Source organism: Eptesicus fuscus, chromosome 4 (genome assembly GCF_027574615.1).
Source record: "Eptesicus fuscus isolate TK198812 chromosome 4, DD_ASM_mEF_20220401, whole genome shotgun sequence".
NCBI lineage: Eukaryota > Metazoa > Chordata > Mammalia > Chiroptera > Vespertilionidae > Eptesicus > Eptesicus fuscus.
The window spans coordinates 93,359,885-93,381,842 of NC_072476.1; positions in this window are offsets into that span (position 1 = coordinate 93,359,885).

Genomic DNA, 21,958 nt, shown 5'->3' on the forward strand with positions numbered 1-21,958 from the left:
CTAAGCTGCTACAACAAAGGAACCCCAAACATTTAAGTAAGATAAATATTCCCTTTCCTGTAACTGGTCCAAATGTTTACACAGATTAACAGTACCTGTGAAGGTGCAGTTTAGAGGAGACTGACTGTTCCGGGCTTGTAGTGTTCGTCTTCCACCAGCTTTATGTATGAGCCCAGGGCCCACCATCACATCTTCAGGAAGAAGAGAAGTTACATGTGTGGCCTATCGCCTCCAAGAGAAAAGAATATGTATAGCAAAAAACATTAGAAAACAGTGCTAGATACCTTACCTTAGGTTCATATTTTCTTATTATTCCAGAAAGATCTAATTTCACACTAAGTGTTTTCTGGTAGATAGAGATTATCCTCTGTAGCTGAAGCAGAAAAAAAAATGTGGGTCAGCAAAATGGGGCATTTATCTTCACAATGCAGAGTCCTAATCTTCTCCTCCCCTCCTCATCTAGTAGAAGTTGTCAAGTGAAACAATAGAATTTAAATATTCATACAGATATCGCTATAAATGCTTAACTAGTTTCTTTGACTTTAGAGTCTTTTCCTCTGAGGGCATTTTTCTACATGGCTGGCAACCTTGTGTGGCTATTGTTTCCTGGTCTGACTTCAACTTTCCCAGTGGCCTCTGGCCTCCACTTTTCCTTGGATCCTGCTCCTCTTTCAGGTCTTATGTTAGAATCACCACCACATAAAAAAGCACAATTAAAAGATTTTAAAATGTACATATCATAACAAAGAAAGTAGCGCTGAAAAAGAGTGAAATCTTACCATTTTTACAACGTGGACAGACCTAGAGGCTGAGTGAATCAGTCAGACAGACAAAACAAATACCAAATTATTTCACTTACATGTGGACTGTAAACAACATAATAAATGAATAAACCGGAAACAGACTCATAGATACAGAGAACAGACTGATGGTTCCCAGAGGGGTGGGGAGTTGGGGGACTGGGTGAAAAAAGTAAAAGGATTGAGAAGTACAAATTGGAAGTTACAAAATAGTCAAGGGATTATAAAACACACCATAAGGAATATGGTCAAAATATTGTAATAACTATGTATGCTGCCAGATGGGTACTTGAAATATCAAGGGGACACTTTATAAGTTATATGATTGTCTAACCACTATGCTATACACTGGAAACTAATAAAAAATAATATTGAATCTAAACTATAATTGAAAAAAAAATTACCACCATCTAGATTCATCCTCTTCCCATAGAGGATCCTATAATCCCTGTTCTTCCCACAGTCTGGAATACTCACCATACTATTCTGCTTTTGTCTATTCAGATGTCCAAATTCTACTCTGGTCTCTAAGCGCTGATAAGCCAGAGACACTGATTTGAGTTGTTACCCCAGTTTCTAGAACAATACAAATACTCATTTAGAAAACATGTGACCATTCCTTCTCGTCAGCTGGTGCACAACATAATGGTGTTATTAGTCAAATTTCTAAAGATTTTCACATTGTTTATTGGCATTTTTTTACTGATTCTTAATGTATGATTTTCACGTTATTTTTGTCACTGACTACTAAATCATATTTGGTGCTTTTGACTTCAAAAAGTCAATCTGGATGATTACATTGAATTAGGCATCACAAACTCAAGGACTGCTTAATAATAGTCTTGAAGTTTATAAAAATAATGTATGGATGATGGTGAACAGCTGTTCTCCTTTTTATTAAGAGGAAAAATATGAGGAAATAGACATCTCATTGCAACAGAAGGGATTCAAGTTAGATAATAGACATTTTGATTTCTCCTTCCTTTTCCTAACAAATAAATTCTTTCTGAAAATCTGTAAGGACTAAGACAATAGTAATATTTCTCAAAGTTAAAATTTAGAGGACCAACAGAGTATTAATCAAGGGGAATTATCTGCTTAACTATAATATATATATATATTTCAACTATTTCTTTCTTTCCATGCCTTCTGTTTCATCTCTACTAAGATTCCCGGCAAGATGCTTTATTAGGAATCTTGGCTTCTGCACTTTCTCTTTTTCCATTGCTCAACACATAATGTCAAAAAATATCCATTGTTCTTTTAAAGCATATTAGATCATCTCCCTGCTGCCAATGTTCTGATGCCTTTCGGTATTTTCATATTTTAATGCAAAATTTTGTTTTTAAAAATTTATTTTTCAATTACAGTTGACATTCAATATTATTTTATTACAGTTTCAGGTATACAGCATAGTGGTTAGACATTTATTTAATTTATGAAGTGATTCCCCCCAAAATTCAAGTGTGCACCTTGTACCATACATAGTTGTTATGTTATTGACTATATTCCCTACACTGTACTTTTACATCCCAGTGACTATTTTGTAACTATCAATTTTTTACTTCTTAATCCTTTCACCTTTTTCACCTAGTCCCCCTAATACCATCCCCTCTGGCAACCATCAGTCTATTCTCTGTATCTATGAGTCTGTTTCAGTTTTATTTATTCATTTATTTTGTTGTTTAGATTCCACATATAAGTGAAATCATTTGAATATTTGTCTTTCTCTGACTGATTTCACTCACCATAATACCCTCTAGGTCCATTCATGTTGTTGCAATGGTAACATATCATTTTTTTCTGTGGCCAAGTAATATCCCATTATATAAAGACATACACGTACCACAACGTTTTTATCCACTTATCTATTGATAAACACTCGGGCTGCTTCCATATATTGGCTACTGTCAGTAACACTGCCATGAACTTAGGGGTGCCTGGCTCTTCCCTGTTAATGTGTTCTCAGCCAGACATCACCTCTTCAGGAGATATTTGAGGGCTACTCTATTCTAACTAAGGCCTTTTCCCTCAGTTTCCCTATCATTCTCCTTGCTAAGTTTCTCTATGCAAATTGACACTTTGAGAAATCATCATGTATTTCGGTGTTTGTGTGTGTGTTGTTGTACATGTCTGTCTTCTTCAGGCAGCATGTGAACTCCCGGAGAGATGGCTTGTCTGGTTACTACTGCTCCCCCAGGATTTTTTTTTTTTTAAAGCAGGCACAGCTTGATAAAGGTGTGCATAAGGCAAGTCACATATTTATTTATTTGTTTGTTTGTTTTAAAATATTTTATTGATGTCAGAGAGGAAGGGAGAGGGAGAGAGAGATAGAAACATCATTGATTGCTTGCCCTCCGCATGCCCCACACTGAAGATCCAGCCTGCAACCCAACCCGGGCATGTGCCCTGATCGGGAATTGAACCATGACCTCCTGGTTCATAGGTTGATCCTCAGCCACTGAGCCATGCCAGAAAGGTGAAAGTTACATATTTAGAATGACACTAGATTTAAGAAAGAAGAGACAAAGGAACGACATAATACTTCATGAGAACCATTGTTAATACAGCTTTCATACTTTTTGGTTTATTTGAAAACTAATTATGAAAGTCACTCTCCTGTTAATTAATTTAGTACATTGTACATTAAGGTTTTTCCCCCCTGTAATGTTCTATATTAACAAATATTAAAATAATCTTCATGGGTATTTAAGTGCAAACATTTTCTCTAATGAGACTACCCAGGGAGAAAATTTTATAAATCTATGCCTAAAACAATATTAATTGTACCTGCCGTGAAGTAAAATCAAAATAAATAGCAGCTGTTTCTGTAATATAATACATTTAGTTTTTAATAGCTAATACTAGATTTGCTGCTTTTTGGGGGAACATCACTACATGTAAATTATAACAAATAAACAATACCGCATCAGTGAGCTGACTTTGTTTAGTATTAAGGTGATCACTTTTCCCAAAAGAATTATGGCCTCTGTGGGCTACCTGTGTGGAGAACATGATCCAAATGGATTTTAATGTTCCAATAGTCTTCAAGCTGTGATTATATAATGTTTATACACATATAATGATAGGATCATAATCTCACAGAAATAAATGTGTATGGTAGCATCTTATCATGAGTGTTTTGAATAAAATATGATCAGAATATTACTGTGAAGTGTTGCAAGGTTATTGAGTGTGTTTTGCTAGCTGAAAACATACTGCAAACAAATAATTTCAGAATTATGAGTGAATACATGCCCCTGGTTTGACAGCAAGCATATTTGAATGGTCAACTGAAATTGCTTGCAAACATCTTTCAAATGGACAAAAGAAATGTTAATGTTGTATATTTTTGTTCTATTTCAAGAAAGTTGATAAATCTTGCAGAGGTTGAACGGATCATTTAACTGTAAAATCACAACTTGTGTGATATCTCGAGAAGTGATGTTAACCTTATATGTGAAAATAATCATGGATATAAAAGACACTTAGCAGTATGTTGATATGACCAAAAGAGGCTAACTGAGAACATCCACTTTGGGAAGAACAAGATCAAGTACTTTGATTACACTAGTAATCTTATCTTAGTCATGATATAATGATTTTATCTTTTTATTGTTGTTAATCCTCACCTGAAGATATTTTTTCCATTGATTTTTAGAGAGAGTGGAAGGGAGGGGGAGAGACACACAGAGAAACATTGATGTGAGTGAGACATATCGATTGGTTGCCTCCCAGTTTGAGCCTGCAACTAAGAAGTGCCCTTGAATGGAATTGAACCCAGGCCCCTTCAGTCTGCAGGCCAATGCTCTATCCACTGAGCCAAACTGGGTAGAGCTAATGATTTTATCTCTGTGAATGTCTGTGTTACTCAGATATTCTCAGAAAGGGACCACTGCACTGCCTTGTTCCACCTTACAAACATTCTTAGATTAGTGCCATCTTAAAGAAATTAAATTTTCTTCTATCTTACTTTCTTTTTAAGTTATGACCCAGATTTCCCTTCTCAGCAAATTAAACCATTTATTTGTCTCTCCTTCCCTTACTTCTCTTCCATTTTAAATACATTTGACTATTCTCAAGTGCCTCAATAAAGTCATTTACTATCTGGAATTCGAAGGTTTGTTTTAAATCCTTTGTTCTTATTCCAGGGTTATAAATCTGGTCCTCATGTTTTCTCTCCCTACCTTTTTAAGTATATATTTTTCTTACATGAAATATCACCAAATGTCAACCACCACAAATTTATATACTCAGTTGAGACCTTTCTTCTGAGCCACAGAGCCAACTATCCAAGTATCAAATGGCTTTAACTTCATATCTTGCTGGTAACTCACTATCATTTTGTTGAAAACGTAATGTGTTTTTCCCCCTTATTTCCCCAATCTACTTCTAAATCTGAATTCTCTACATTAAGGGTATCCTCAGTTTCTCAGATTATCCACTCTAGTACATTTTCCATTATTCCATCTCTTATGTGGTGGCCCTATACAGTTTAATCACTAACTCTTCATTCTGACTTAGAAATATCTCTTTGTATGTTGACTGTTTTCTGGCTTGTAATGCTTTTCATCTTTAATTTTATTCTATTGCTGTTATCTCAATTAGGTTATCATATCCTCATCTGGACCACGGCCATGATTTCCTAATATGATTCTCTGTCCACTATACTTACCTATCCAATCTAATTACTTATGTTTTACAGAAAGTAGATCAAATCACCCCTAGTTTAAAGACCTCAAATGGCTTGGTATCACCTAAACCTACTCTGTACCTACAGTATAAAGTCCATTTATCTTAACATGATATGCAGGCCTTCCACAATTTGAGTGCAGCTTTCCTCTTCAGTACCACTTCCTGTGGTTCTCACGTTCAAGTTCCAATTGAAATAGTACTCCTCTAGTGTGGCTTTCCTAATCTCCCCAGGGAGTGGGGGGAACCCATGTACTTTCCAATTTGCTTCCAGAACAGAAATAAAATACAACTATTGTACTATTGAAATATACCATTGCAACACAAAAATACACGTGTTTGTTCGTTGGAAAAATGTGTGCACTATGATAGGAATGATGTTTCATCAGAGGGATATGTCTAAGACATAAAACAGTTAAGGAATATGCACTGAATAAAGTGGTGAGAAGTAGAAAATTCTTATGAATGAGGATGAGGAAATTGTGTGCGTGTGTGCGTGCGTGTGTGTGTGTGTGTGTGTGTGTGTGTGTGTGTGTTTATGCAACTCAAAAATAATGATGCCATAACATAATGATTCAGTACTATTTGTAGTAGGACATGTGGATGTAGTAGAAAGGAAGCATGCATTTCTGAACACATATGGGACGAGAGAGCTCCTTCTCAGTTCCCGTTTCCATATTCTCTCAGAATTCAATGTTGCCTTTTGTTTAATGAAGTGTTTAAAGAAAAGTAGGTAGTGACATACATAGTAGATATTTAAAAGTCATTGCCTGTCCCAATTGGATCTCTTGGGGTGTTAGATGTATTTTACTCATACCTGTAATACAGATTTGATTGTACTTAAAAGCATTTAAATCACTCTCTATGTATTAAATCTATAACATTTCTTTCTTGGTTACATAATCTGGCTCCTCTTTTAGCATTTAGCTCTACAAGACCATTAAAATAATTCATTCTAAGGAGAACATGGGGGGAAATCTAATATTCTAATTTTATTACCATATTTTCTGGCGTATAAGACGACTGGGCATATAGAAGATTTTCCTGGGTTAAAAAGTCATCTTATATGCCAGAAAATACGGTATTTTTTCCTTCATCACAATATAAAATGCTGCACTGGCTTTTCAAGACATTCACTAGGCATTCTGTGAATCAAAGAAGTTCAAGACAATAAGTTTTCCAACATCGCGACTAACCATCTGTTTCCTTCCAGATTCATATCTCACCTGATCTTTAGACATGTCTCTCATTTATCTCCATTACCTGAAAGTGCCAGGCCCTCGTGCCTCTGCGCTCTGGATCAGGCCCTTGCTTATGCTCATCCTTCCAGCTTCTGCTGAGGAATTATATAGCTCACAGGCCCATGTGTCAGTCCTGTGCTCTAACTTGCCCACCAGAGCCACGTACTGTACATTTAACCACCCCTTGCAAGTGTCTGAAAAGCATGTGTTTGAAACCCAACACAGTAGCCTTCATCCTCTTCCCTCATCAAGTATGCCTTCATCATCATCATTCTATGCTAAACCTCTTTGTGTTTGTCTTCCTAACCAGACAATTTCAAGGGCAGATCTTGTGGCTGGAGCATATAGGGCCTGGTCTGAAGGCCATAACTAATGAACTTAAATCAAACCTGTAACAAATAAATCCTTGAGAGAGTTTAATTTTACCATTAAAATGTAATGAAACAGCATCCTATATAATAAAACCCTAATATGCAAATCAACTGAATGGCAGAATGAGTGGTCGCTATGACACACACTGACCACCAGGAGGCAGATGCTCAATGCAGGAGCTTCCCCCTGGTGGTCAGTGCGCTCCCACAGGGGGAGCGACGCTTAGCCAGAAGCCAGGCTCATGGCTGGCAAGCGCAGTGGTGGTGGTGGGAGCCTCTCCCACCTCTATGGCAGTGCTAAGGACCCCTTGGGGAATGTACGCCTGTTGGCTTAGGCCCACTCCCTGCCAGCAGGCGGACATCCCCCGAGAGGTCCCAGATTGAGAGAGGGTGCAGGCTGGGCTGAGGGACCCCTCTCCAGTGCACGAATGTCGTGCACCGGGCCTCTTGTTTCTAAATAATGGTTTTGGAGAGAGTCAGTTACAACAGTGAATTCAATCTTAAGATTCTATGCCATTAGTACAATATTCACAGTCTCTACTAATATTTTTGTAGGACTTTATTTCTGTAGATATAATAGTTGAAATTGGGTCAATGTTACAATAGTTGTATTTTAAATTGGTATACTCTATAAAGGAGATTGCTTTAGATCTTAAAAGTGTGCTTTTCTCCCTTTAAATTATTAAAGAAAGCCCAAGTCTTTCATCAGGTTTCTGGAAACAGTGCCCAAAAGAAAACAAAATGCATCTTTATTCTCATTCTCACACTATTCTACACTGAGCAGGTCAAGGTTATGAGACCCTGCTTTTATCTTTAGCTTTCTTCCCCCACTCCTCCATTCAGCTCTCACAAATGTTTTATTTGGATTCTCAATATTTGGGCTACCAGTGTTATCTATATTTTGGGAACACTTTGCTGCATCCAGTCTACCCATTTATGTCTCTTGTATTTTACCATGTTATATACAGTACCACTTCCAGTACTGAAGTGTTTGAGCACCATCTCCGTTATTTCACTTAAAACAGCAGGATACTGAGAAATCAATGTATCTGGTGTATAGAGAAAATAGAACTTCTGCTCATCAACTTATTTGTTCCATTAAAAAAATCTTTGGGTCTTGTGGTTTAGCATTATACATATTTTGTTTGAAGACATTTTTTAAAATAATTTATTCCCTAAAAAAGTTTTAGAGTTGTATTTCTCCAAAACCAGGGCAAGTATCTTCACTTTGGCACTTCACCAGTTTTTCTCTCACTGATTATAGCATAGGTGAGCTCTTTGTGGGAAACAAATCTTCTTTAATATATTTAGGAGACAAATGTTTCTTGAGTTGCCAGAATACACGGATTTGAACAGTATAAACATACCCTACTCCCACAGCTATGTATAAATTTATTACTGAATTAATTTTGAAAAATAAAATATCCCAATTAACAAAAAAAGTATTGATTCTATTTTATTACAGGCAAAGTTAAAAAAAAATTAGGAACTTTAAATTAATTCTTAAGAGAGTCACCTATTTTGTAATGAGAATAATTTTGAGCCACAAAAGCTCAGTGTGAAATTTCAGTTACAAATAAAACTGTGTATAAAGGAGGACAAAATATCCACTAGAGTACAATATGAATTTATTTGAAAGTTGAAAATTTCTTTGCATGTTTGAATATCACCGTAATCTGAAAAACACAAGTTATTAATTTATGATAAAAATTCTTTGTAAAAGAAACTTATAAGTAGATTTTTTATCATTTTTAATTATCTTTATTTATTTCAGAGAGAAAGAAGAGGGAGACAGAGATAGAAACATCAATGATGAGAGAGAATCATTGATCGGCTGCCTTCTGCATGCCCAACACTGGGAATCTAGCCCACAACCTGGGCATACTACGCCCTGACCGGGAATCTAACCGTGACCTCCTGGCTCATAGCTTGAAGCTCAACCACTGAGCCATGCTGGCCGGACTAGAAGTTTTATCATTTTTATGTATGAATTGCTTATGTGTTCTGGCATTTTGAGTTTTAACTTATAATTGCTCCACATTTAGGATGTGAAAGTGCACATTGCTTTAAGATTAGAAGCACTGAGGGGTATGAGTTAGGACATCAGAATCAAGGTAGATACATGGATATAGAAGTGAAATTCACAGCACCTAATGTCTCATTTTACCTGTGCAGTTCTCATTTTTAAAGTTTCTATCAATGATTCTGTGTACAGCTGCATTTGGGAGGCGGCTACCATCTGTGTCCATCACATAATGGATTCTTTTGCCTTTTAGTAGTCATAGTTTGAATTGTAAAATTTCTAATGTAAACATCTGAAGCAACATTTAATTATTTAAGCTTACCATAAAATTTTACAAATGAATTTTGCACTGAATTATATAACACGCTGATTTGATATATTATATGGAGGTGCTGGGTTAACAGGTGAATAATTAATTATCAATTTAATACATTATAGTAACAGGTATCAGAAATTAAAGAGAAAGAGTGGACACACATAATACACTTATTAAATTTCAAAATAATAACGTCTTGCTTTAAATATATTGCAATTCTCTGAAACAAGTTGGTGTAAATAAGCAGATACACACACACACCTGTAGTGTTCAACTGTTTTTGTTGTTAGCTTTCCAAACGCAAACAACTACAAAAAAACTCCTACTTTGGCAAATAGAAAAACCTCTGTTAAACCAGGTAGAATCATAATAAATCAGTGATATTTGCTTTTTCTTCCTTATGTCACTTTTTAGCCCTACTCATTAGTAGAAAGGGTAGGTGACCTTATTATGTTTAATTGTTGCTACAGTTGTGGGGTTTGGGGAAGTGATAATAGGGTATCTCCAAATAGCCTCTGAAGACCAATTAACCAAAGGACGACATGCCCTGTGCAGTCTGTGCTTCAGTTAAATGCCTACTCTAAGTAGGACTCAGTAGAGATACAACTTTCAATATACACATTGTGTTCATGCTGTACCCACACACAAATTATACTTTGGAGAAAGTAATCATTAAATAGTAAACTCGTTTCTTTCAATTGACTGATGGACCAATTATTATATTTCACACAAGGACCAATTATATTTCACAGACTGTAAATATTTTTGACCTTTCAAATTGCCCTGTCATTATAAGAATACGATTCAGTTGCTTAAATGACAAACAAAATACTGCATTTTAAGTATTATGACTTTGATGTTCTTAGGAGAAAAGATTTGATTTAAAAAACATGTCAAGTCTTCACACATTTATCTTCACCACATTCACAATTAAAAAATCTCAATGGGATTTTTTTTTGTTTGTTTGCTTCACTCTTCATTTGAGAACTTGATATAATGATGGTAATTTTCATCTATGGAGGAACAGTGAAGAGATATTTGAATAAGAATTGTATGACATTTCTGACCTTTTGATTTAGCAAACATCATAAAGTGAAAATAAAGTTTAATAATGATTCATTCTAGTGTAAGTATAGACAAGTCAAAGAGGGGTCAGTAATTCTAGACAGATATTTAGGAATATTTATTATAATAAATTGATACAATTTCTAAATATTTATTATTTATGATATATAGATGTGTTTAGCTAGTCCATAGTTCATTAAGCATTAACTATGCACTTTTCACGTTTTCATCATACACAGAGTAAGTTATTCTCATAACAATTCTATGTTATCTCCATTTATAGATGAAGACACAGACAGGAAGCACCTTTGAGGTTTTCCAAGATCAGCCAGATAGTAAGGGACAGAACACTCCATTTCCTGTCATTACACCCTTAATTGAATATTTTGATGAAGGGGGCATTATAAGTCCATGGTGAAAAATAATCAAATTAACAAGTGTTTTTTGATTGTAGATTATTTGGAAAAACAAAATTGAATGTTTACCTGATGGCATATGCAGAGATAGGTACTTGTTTAATTTAAGATTTAAACAAAAAAGAAAAAAGAATGTATGGCTGGCTATAAAATTTCAGGGAGAAGCATGCTTTTAAAGGTGATAGATACACAATTGCTTTAGATTATAAAAAGCTGGCACTTGTCAATAGGAAAATTTCTCAGAAGAACAGTTGGTTAAATAGTATAAAAATGTAAAATTTTATTTACCAAGTAGAAATAAGAATTAACCAAATTCTAATAAATGAGTGCTTTAATGATAAAAATGGATTTTAAAATGTTAATAGGATTTGGTGAGCCAGTTCTTTCTTTAATAGTGCTGAAATATAATGCAATACATATTCTGGTAAGTCAATTTGTCATTCTATGCCAAAAATATTAAAACATATGCATATTCTTTGAACCATAAATTCTACTTTTTAAAAAGTATTACAAGTGCATATAAAATAACAAAATGTCCAACAGTAACAACCCAACATAATAAACTACTGAACGTGACCTACCATGTTAAAAATACTCCGGCAGTCAGAGACTGTTTGACAAGAATTTAGCCATAGTCACTGGGAAATGATGTCAGTTACTGAAGAGTTTGACAGTTTTGATACAAATTTTGTATTTTTTTTAATGATGCAGAGATGAAAATAAATATTCCAGAGAAGTTTTTAAAAATGTTTTGCCGCCGAAACCGGTTAGGCTCAGTGGATGGAGCGTCGGCCTGCAGACTCAAGGGTCCCAGGTTCGATTCCGATCAAGGGCATGTACCTTGGTTGCGGGCACATCCGCAGTAGGGGGTGTGCAAGAGGCAGCTGATAGATGTTTCTCTCTCATCGATGTTTCTAACTCTCTATCCTTCTCTCTTCCTCTCTGTAAAAAATCAATAAAATATATAAAAAAAAGTTTAAAAAAATGTTTTGCCATCTTTCAAATGTTAACATAACATTTAGAATATAAAATATTATATATATTATTTCAAAATATGTAACTACTATAAACCATAAAGTAGTCAGTATAATGTTTCAAGTATAATTATCTTTAATAACTTATCTTCCTAACAATATTAACTTTAAAACACAATCTTAAAGATGAGACTATTAGACGAGTGTTACCTGAGTAGCATTTTGTGTTTATATATTAGTATTAGTGGAAGACAAACGTATCTAATCATTTTTGTTTCACCATTTCTTTTGCAGTTTATCATGTTAATACTCCTTTCAGCACCCAAGAGTTTTCTCTCTAAGATTTTACTGTTAGCCCACCAGTGTGGCTCAGTGGTTGAGCATCAACCTATTACCCAGGATTCCTATTTGGATGCCTAGTCAGGGCACATATCAGGGCTGTGGGCTCGATCCCCTGTGCGGGTGTGCTGGTGGCAGCCGATTGATGATTCTCTCTCGTCATGGATGTTTCTCTCTCTCTCTCTCTCTCTCCTTCTTCTCTGAAATAAATTTAAAAAATATATTTAAAAATAGTATGTATTGCCCTAGCTGGTTTGGCTCGTGGATAGAGCTTCTGTGGACTTAAGGGTCCCAGGTTGATTCTGGTCAAGGGCACATGCCCGGGTTGTGGGCTCGATCCCCAGTAAGGGGCATGCAGGAGGCAGCTAGTCAATGATTCTCTCTCATCATTGATGTTTCTATCTCTCTCTCTCCCTCTTCCTTACTCTCTGAAAATCAATAAAAATATATTTACTGGGTCAAATAGAAGTTCCATTTTTAACTTTTTGAGGAAACTCCCTACTGTCTTCCACAGTGGATGTACCAGTCTGCATTCCCACCAGCAGTGCATGAGGGTTCCTTTTTCTCCACATCCTCACCAGCACTTGTCGTTTGCATATTCGTTGATGACAAGCCATTCCAACAAGTGTGAGATGATATCTCATTGTTTTGATTTGCATCTTTCAGATGATTGGTGACTTAGAGCATGTTTTCATATGTCTCTCTGCCTTCTGTATGTCCTCTTTCGAAAAGTGTCTATTTAGGTCCTTTGCTCATTTTTTGATTGGATCATTTATCTTCCTTTTGTTAAGTTGTATGAGTTCTCTGTAAATTTTTGTGATAACCCTTACCTGAAATAGCATTGGCAAATATGTTCTCCCATGCAGTGGACTTTCTTGTTGTTTTGTTGATAGTTTTCTTTTGCTGTACAGAAGCTTTTTATTTTTATGTAGTCCCATTTGTTTATTTTCTCCTTAGTCTCCATTGCCCTAGGAGCTGTGTCGGTAAAGATATTGCTATGACATATGTCTGCCATTTTGCTGCCTATGGAGTCTTGTAGGATTTTTATGGTTTCCCATCTTACATTTAAGTCCTTTAGTCATTTTGAGTTTGTTTTTGTGTATGGTGTAAGTTGGTGATTTAGTTTCTTTCTTTCTTTCTTTTTTTGCATGTAATCCCACTTCTAGGATTATATCCCAAGAAACTAGAAACACCAATCAAAAAGGATATATGCACCCCTATGTTCATAGCAGCACAATTTACAATAGCTAAGATTTAGAAACAACCTAAGTGCCCATCAGCAGATGAGTGGATTAAAAAAAAACTATGGTACATCTATGCAATGGAATACTGTGCCACTATAAAAAAAAGGAATTCTTACCATTTGCAACAGCATGGTGGAACTGAAGAGCATTATGCTAAGCGAAATAAGCCAGTCGGAGAAAGATAAATATCACATGATCTCACTCATATGTGGGATATAATGATCAACATAATTTGATGAACAAGAATAGATCCAGAGACAAATGGTAGGGGAGGTGGGGTTAGAGAGCAACCAAAGGCCTTGTATGCATGCATATTAGCATAACCAATGGACACAGACACTGGGCCAGTGGGCGCTTGCCCGGGGTGAGGATGGTTGGGGGGGGGGCAGGGTCCATTGGGGAAAAAGGAGAAATATGTAAAACTTTAGACAATAAATTATATATATATATATATATATATATATATATATATATATATATATATATATAATAGTATGCATTAATAGAAGTTCTCCAGAGAAACAGAACCAATAGGATGTGTGTGTGCATATATACATTCATGGATTTAATATAAGAAATAGAGTTCTGGGATCTGTAGGGTGAGACAGTAAGCTACACACTTGGGGTGTAATGTGCAGTTGTAGTTTGAGTACAAAGGCCTGAGATGAAGGGGATCCAATGGTATGGTTCTAGTTTGAGGCCTGCTAGCGCAAGACCCAGGAAGTCCTTACATTCAAAAGCAGTCAGGTGGGATGGATTTTCTCTTACTAGGGACTGCCAGCCTCCTTGTTCTATTCAGTCCTTCAACAGATTGTACCAGGCCCACCCACATCTTGCGGGAGCAATTAGCTTCACTCAGTCTTGAACAGCTCACCCTAAGACATAATTGGAGTTTAGTTTTTCTTTCACCTAATAAATATGTACGTACAGAGGGTATACTCATCAGAACTACATGATTGTATATAAAAAATAATATTCTGCTCATGTAGGAAATGAGGTGGATGCTGAACAAATTAATGAAGTAATTTAAGCAAAAAATATCCCCTATAAGAATAGCTGAATGAGATCCATATTATATAAATAAATGGCATAGAATTAAGGAAACATGAGCTTCTTTTCCTGAGAAATATAGTGTTAGTTCATTTTCTAAATATGTAAGACTACACTACAATTTAGGGAATATGCATGTAAATAAGGACATTGTTTTTTACTTGAGATTGGAAAGAATATTAATATCAATTATATCTGAACCTATTTCTGTCTGCCGAAAAGCAAATTATTTAATTGAGAATTCACAAGTTCCATTTAAATTTGACATCTTAAAATATGTTAATTCATGATAAAGACATCTAATTTAATGTCAATTATTTCTCCTTATAGCATAACTTAACAGCATAAACTTTATTTTAAGTGAGAAGAGGACAGAGTGCTTTTTTGATACCACCTTATATAACTATTTCAAAGTGAAGCAACTGGAACAATGAGCATTGTCAACATAAAAACCTGCCTGTCAATCAGTGATGATATATTAAAATGGTCCCAAATATATATATTTATTAATTAATATAATTATGGAATTATATTTATAAAAAAGTTGAAGAAGAAAATAAGCATGAAGAAAATATAATGAGAGTGAAAAACAGATCTGATCTCTTAGGACACAACTAATGCAAAAATGAAAAAGAAAAGGATCTTAAAAAGATATGAATAAGCGATATTTAAAAAGATAGTTCAGCAATGAAATAAGAATGGGCTATCTTGGGACAAGGAGATTGGGAAAAAATAATAGTTTTTAGAAGTTTATAGATATATTAATGGAGATCATTAGCTACACATATATATATACGTATCCATAGGTAAAAGCAAACTTATAGATCTGATTGCCAAAATTAAAAATAATATTAAGAAAGAACTTTAAAAAAAATATAAGCAGCCATTAAATTCAAAGACTCGCTGAAATTCATGAAGGCCAAACAGAACAAAGCAAAGCAAAACAAAACAAAACACACAAATAATATTCTTCAAAGATATACATTTCTTTAAAATTTCAGAACCTCTGAAATTTTATAGAGGTCTTGAAATAAGTGAGGGGATATTCTGGGGAATTCAGCTGATGAAAACAATTTTACCTGGCATGTTTTAAAACTGAATCCTCAATCAACTTGTTTTGTGACCTTTTATAATGGCCTTTTATTATGTATTCAAAAGACATATGAAAACAAAACAAACCTGGACACCTTATCAAATTCCTGATGCCTGGAGGATCTTTTGAAGAGATATTGTAACGTGTTAAGGAATTAAAGTCTCTGATTTTTTTTTTTTTTCATTTTCTAGAATCTGTTAGTCACTGGTATGACAACCATTGTATTTTGCAGGGATATTCTATAGTTACTCTTGAAAAGTTGTCAGGAGAAATGTACATAATTATTAAGGAATAACTTTGTAAAATAAGTCTTTTCTATTTTTTTCTTTATTGATTAAGGTATTATATATGTGTCCTTATTCCCCCATTGCACCTCACCCCCTGTTGTCTGTGTCCATTGATTAGGCTTATATGCATGCATCCAAGTCCTTTGATTGATCTCTCTCCCTTACCCCCGACCTCCCCTACCTTTCCTCTGAGGTTTGACGGTCTGATCAATACTTCTCTGTCTCTGGATCTGTTTCTGTTCATCAGTTTATGTTGTTCATTATATTCCTCAAATGAGTGAGATAATGTGATATTTATCTTTCTCTGACTGGCTTATTTCGCTTAGCATAATGCTCTCCAGTTCCACCCATGCTGTTGCAAATGGTAAGAGTTCCTTTTTTTTACAGCAGCGTAATATTCCATTGTGTAGATGTACCACAGTTTTTTAATCCACTCATCTGCTGATGGGCACTTAGGCTGTTTCCAAATCTTAGCTATGGTAAATTGTGCTGCTATGAACATAGGGGTACATATACCCTTTCTGATTGGTGTTTCTAGTTTCTTAGGATATATTCCTAGAAGTGGGATCACTGGGTCAAATGGGAGTTCCATTTTTAGTTTTTTGAGGAAGCTCCATACAGTTCTCCACAGTGGCTGCACCAGTCTGCATTCCCACCAGCAGTGCATGAGGATTCCTGTTTCTCAGCATCCTCGCCAGCACTTGTTATTTGTTGAGTTGTTGATGATAGCCATTCTGACAGGTGTGAAATGGTACTGCATTGTCATTTGATTTTGCATCTCTCAGATAATTAGTGACTTTGAGCATGTTTTCATATGCCTCTTGGCCTTCCTTCTGTCCTCTTTTGAAAAGTGTCTATTTAGGTCCCTTGCCCATTTTTTTATTGGGTTGTTTATCTTTCTTTTGTTAAGTTGTATGAGTTCCCTGTAAATGTTGGAGATTAAACGCTTATTGGTGATAACATTGGCAAATATGTTCTCCCATGTAGTGGGCTTTCTTGTTGTTTTATTGATGGTTTCTTTTGCTGTACAGAAGCTTTTTATTTTGATGTAGTCCCATTTTTTTTTTTATTTTCTCTTTAGTTTCCATTGCCCTAGGAGCTGTATCAGTGAAGATATTTCTTCAGCATATGTCTGAGATTTTGCTGCCTGTGGATTCCTCTAATATGTTTATGGTTTCCCATCTTATGTTTAAGTTCTTTATCCATTTTGAGTTCATTTTTGTATATGGTGTAAGTTGGTGGTCTAGTTTCACCACTCCTGTTTGACATAGTACTGGAAGTGCTAGCCATAGTAATTAGACAAGAAGAAGAAATAAAATGTTTCCAAATTGGAAAAGAAGATGTAAAACTGTCATTATTCACAGATGGCATGATACTGTACATAGGAAACCCTAAAGACTTCATCAAAAAATTATTAGACTTAATAATTAACGCCAAGAAATCTATGGCACTTTTATACACCAATAGTGAACTCACAGAAAGAGAGATTTAGAAAACTCCCACTTACCATTGCACCAATAAAAGTAAGATACTTAGGAATAAATTTAACTAAGGAGGTAAAAGACCTGTACTCGGAAAACTACAGGACACTGAAAAAAGAGATAGAGGAGGACATAAACAGATGGAAGAACATACCGTGTTCAGGGATTGGTAGAATCAACATCATTAAAATGTCCATACTACCCAAAGCAATCTATAGATTCAATGCACTCCCCATCAAAATACCAATGGAATATTTCACAGACCTAGGATGAACTCTCCAAAAATTCATATGGAATAAAAAAAGACCCTGAATAGCCACAGCAATCCTGAGAAAGAAGAACAAAGTAGGTGGAATCTCAATACCAGATATCAAGCTATACTACAAAGCCACTGTTATCAAAACTGCCTGGTACTGGCACAAGAACAGACATATAGAACAATGGAACAGAACAGAGAAGCCAGAAATCGACCCAAACCACTATGCTCAATTAATATTTGACAAAGGAGGCAAGAACATAAATGGAATCAAGACAGTCTCTTCAATAAATGGTGTTGGGAAAATTGGACAGATACATGCAAAAAAATGAAACTAGACCACCAACTTATACCATATACAAAAATAAACTCAAAATGGATAAAGAACTTAAACATAAGACAGGAAACCATAAAAATATTAGAGGAATCTATAGGCAGCAAAATCTCAGACATACGCCGAAGCAATACCTTCACCAATACAGCTCCTAGGGCAATGGAAACTAAAGAGTAAATAAACAAATGGACTACATCAAAATAAAATAAGTCTTTTCCATGTTAACTCAGTCAAGGAATAATAAGAAACTAATGGCTACATGCCAGTATCACACAACCCTTTTGATAATGTCAAAAAAGCTATCTAAGTGTTTAATCATTTAGTATCTCAATTCACACACACATATAATTTCACCAATCTTTGATCTAATCTCATCTCTGGAATCCAACCACTCCTTGACACCTATAGGCAGGATTAGAAAGGATGAAGAATAGAATAAGATAAGAAATATCTCCTGCCCATATTACTTGATATCTGTCTATGTATGTGTATGTATGTATATATATATATCCATCTACTAACTTCGTTGTAAAGTTTCATAATTTCCACATCCTGCTGGAGAAGATATGATAATTTATACTAATCAGGTCAATATGTGGGTCCTTAAAATTTTCAATTCTATTCCAGTGATCTACTAGTATGTATCTATCCTAAATACAGTAACACACTTTCTTAATTACTCTTGCTTTGTAGTTAAGATTTGAAATCAGGAAGTATAAATTTTCTAATATCATTTTACTTTTTCTGAGCCCCTTGATATCCCACATGACATTTAGGGCCAACCTGTCAATTTTGGCTACAATATCAGCTGGAAGTTTACAGGAAGGCATGTTTAATCTGTAGATCAATTTGGGAGTATTACCAATTTAATATTAAGTCCTTTGATCTGTGAACAGTGGGTATATTTCTATATATTTATGTTTTCTTGTAATTATTTCAACATTATCTTATTCTTAACAGTGCAGACCATGTACTCTTTGGTTAAATTGATTCCTAGGTAAAGGTTTTATTCCCCTTGATGATATTATAAATGGCATTATTTTCTTAGTTTCATTTTGAATTTGTTCATTGCAAATGTTCTAATGTATCATTTTACTTCGTCCAGTGACTTTTCACTATTGTATTTTTTTGTTGTTAATCCTCACCAAGGATATTTTCCCATAGATTTGTAGAGAGAGTGAAAAGGAAGAGGGAGAATACTAGAGAGAAACATGGATGTGAGAGAGAGACATCGATTGGTTGCCTTCCCCAGGTGGCCACACCAGGGCGGGAATTGAGCCTGCAACCAACATACATGCCCTTGACCTGAATCAAACCCAGGACCCTTCAGTCTGCAGTTCAATGCTCAAACCAGACAGGGCCTATTGTATTTTTTAGTCATTTTCTTAATGCTTGCTGTAGGGTTCACCATATACATCTTAACTTACCAGAATCTACCTCTGATATATGTAATCAGTGAGAACAGAAACTGTACTCCTCTGTGTTCTTATTCCTATTCTCTGGGTTATAAGGGTCATGGAAATTGCATCTATATATCTTAAAATTCAACAATACATTATAATTTGTATAATTTTATATCTTTTTTATAAACTGAGAAAACGAAAGGAAGGCAATTAATTATTTACAGGGTTTGTTATAGTGTCATTATTAATGTTCACTTCTAATTCTTTTCATTAGTTCCAGTGAATTTGAGTTACCATCAGGTGTTATCTCCTCACTCCATACAGCTTTGCTTTCATCTGCCTACTTTGCACTGTTCTTCTCAAATATAGTTCATTTCTATAGATTATAGTCCCAACAATGCAGTTATATGCATATTGCTTTATATAATTCCTTTTTGAATCGGTTAAGACAAGAAGGGTGAAGAATGTACACTGTCTTTTAAGATTACATAATCTCCTCTTCTGATTGCTGTTTTTCCGATCAAATTTCTGTTCCTCTACTCCAGAGGTGGGTATGGGCATGCTTTTTCTTGGAATAACAGTCCTGCTTTATGAGCAAGAAGCTCTGTGGGGCAGCAGCCTCTGGTCTTTCTTCTTGCCTCTCCGAAGGTAGGAATTTCATGCTATGAGTGATTTAGAATGACGGGGGAGAATAGCCCAGTATTCTCAGCCTGCTGCCTATCAGGTGGGGCTTCCACCCTACCAGTAGGGGCTGGATGGAGAAAGAGCTCCCAGAACTCTCAGCATCACTTGCCTCGAATAGAGCCTTTGCCTGGGATGATAAGAAATGGAGTGTCCTGCCCCTCCTGGAGTAATTCTGCAGCCCTGGATGAAAGCCAGGGGAAGAGGGAGCCCTGGGTTTATGGCTTCACAAACCCCAATGGAGGTCCATGTTGCGGCTCAAATGCCATAGACTCTGCCTGTTCTCACATGGATTTAGTATATTTTAAAAAATATTTTTGATGTAGGTCTTTAAGAAATTTTTCATAAATTTTAACCATTTTTATAAGTTATGGTCACTTTGCTAGAGTGAGGATACACAGGATTCCTCACGTGCCCATTCTGGCAGCCTACAGAGTATTTCTACAATTAGATAGCCATACAGATGCTTGTGCTTATCTAAAGTTGTTGAGAAATACTAGGGAAAAACTATGAATATGTCCATTTTCTTATAAAATATCTATTTATAAAATGACTAGTAGCCCGTTTGCACGAAGATTCGTGCAATAGACCTTCATTCACCTGGCTGCCTGCACCAGTTTTCTGCCGGCACCAGGGACCCAGGCCTTGGCTGTGGCCACTGCCTTCTACCTTCTTTCAGGGTCCCAGCTTGGCCCTGGGCGGTGGCCTTGGGCTCAGCTGCACCCAGCGTCCCTGCGACCTGATTGCAGGAGCAGACCCCCAGGTCGGCTCGCTCCTGCCATCGGAGCAGGCACCCGGCTGGCGCCCAAGGCTTTCTCGGCCATGGGCTCCGCCGCACCCCAGCCGGGTCCCTGCTCCGATCTCAGGCGGCGGCTTTCCGGTCCTTGGGCTCCGTCGCACCGCACCCCAGCCGGGTCCCTGCTCCCATCGCAGGCACCCGGCTGGCACCCAAGGCCCGGTAAGCCACCGGCCCCAGCGTCCCTGCAATGGTTTCCTGGTGGGCGTGGTTGATGGGCGTGGCTTGGTTGGTGGGCGTGGCTTGGGCGTAGCGAAGGTGCGGTCAATTTGCATATTTGTCTATTATAAGGTATGATAAATTAGGTTACAATATAATATTTGTGCAGGAAAAAAAATGAGTGGCTGTTATTAAATGGTGTTAAAGGTCTCAAAGATTTTCCTTAATGTAAGTAAAAGAAAATTACATTTAAGTTTAAATAAAATGTAATAAAATAAAATCGCACATGAAATTTTTTGTTTAAACCTAACCAACAAAACTATCTTATATTGTTTCCTTTATTGACTTCTGATCTTTCATTTTAACCCTGATTTCTATCTCAAAAGATATATAAGGAATAACGAATGCCAATATATAGCTTTGTTTAAGCAATCAAGAGCACACTAGAATTGGAGCTTTTCCAAAATCCACTGCATTTATTTATGGCAGTTTTGTAATATGAAAACTTTTATTATTTTTGTAGATATGTGAAAATCAATTAGTCCTAAGAAAAGGTAAGGCTACTCTTGAAATAAAGTAAAAAACTAACTTAATGCTCAGACATAGTGTATATTTATTTTATAGCAAACGATTAGGTAGGTAGAAATCAGACTATGGAATGGGTTGACATTATTAATTTTCTGATATATCTTAAAGTGAAATTGGGACATCAAAAATTAGAAGAAACTTATCTATACTCAGGACTAAGAGAAAATATACAATATTTACTGATAAAGAACACATTTAATACCTGTTGCTTTATTATAAAAACCACTGCTAAGCCACTGGGAAATAAAAGAAATCAGATTTAGTGAAACCTTGAGATAATTCTAAAATTTTACTATGAGATGGTTTTGTCTTTATGTCTCCTGGAAAAAAAGCAAAAGGATAGTCTTAG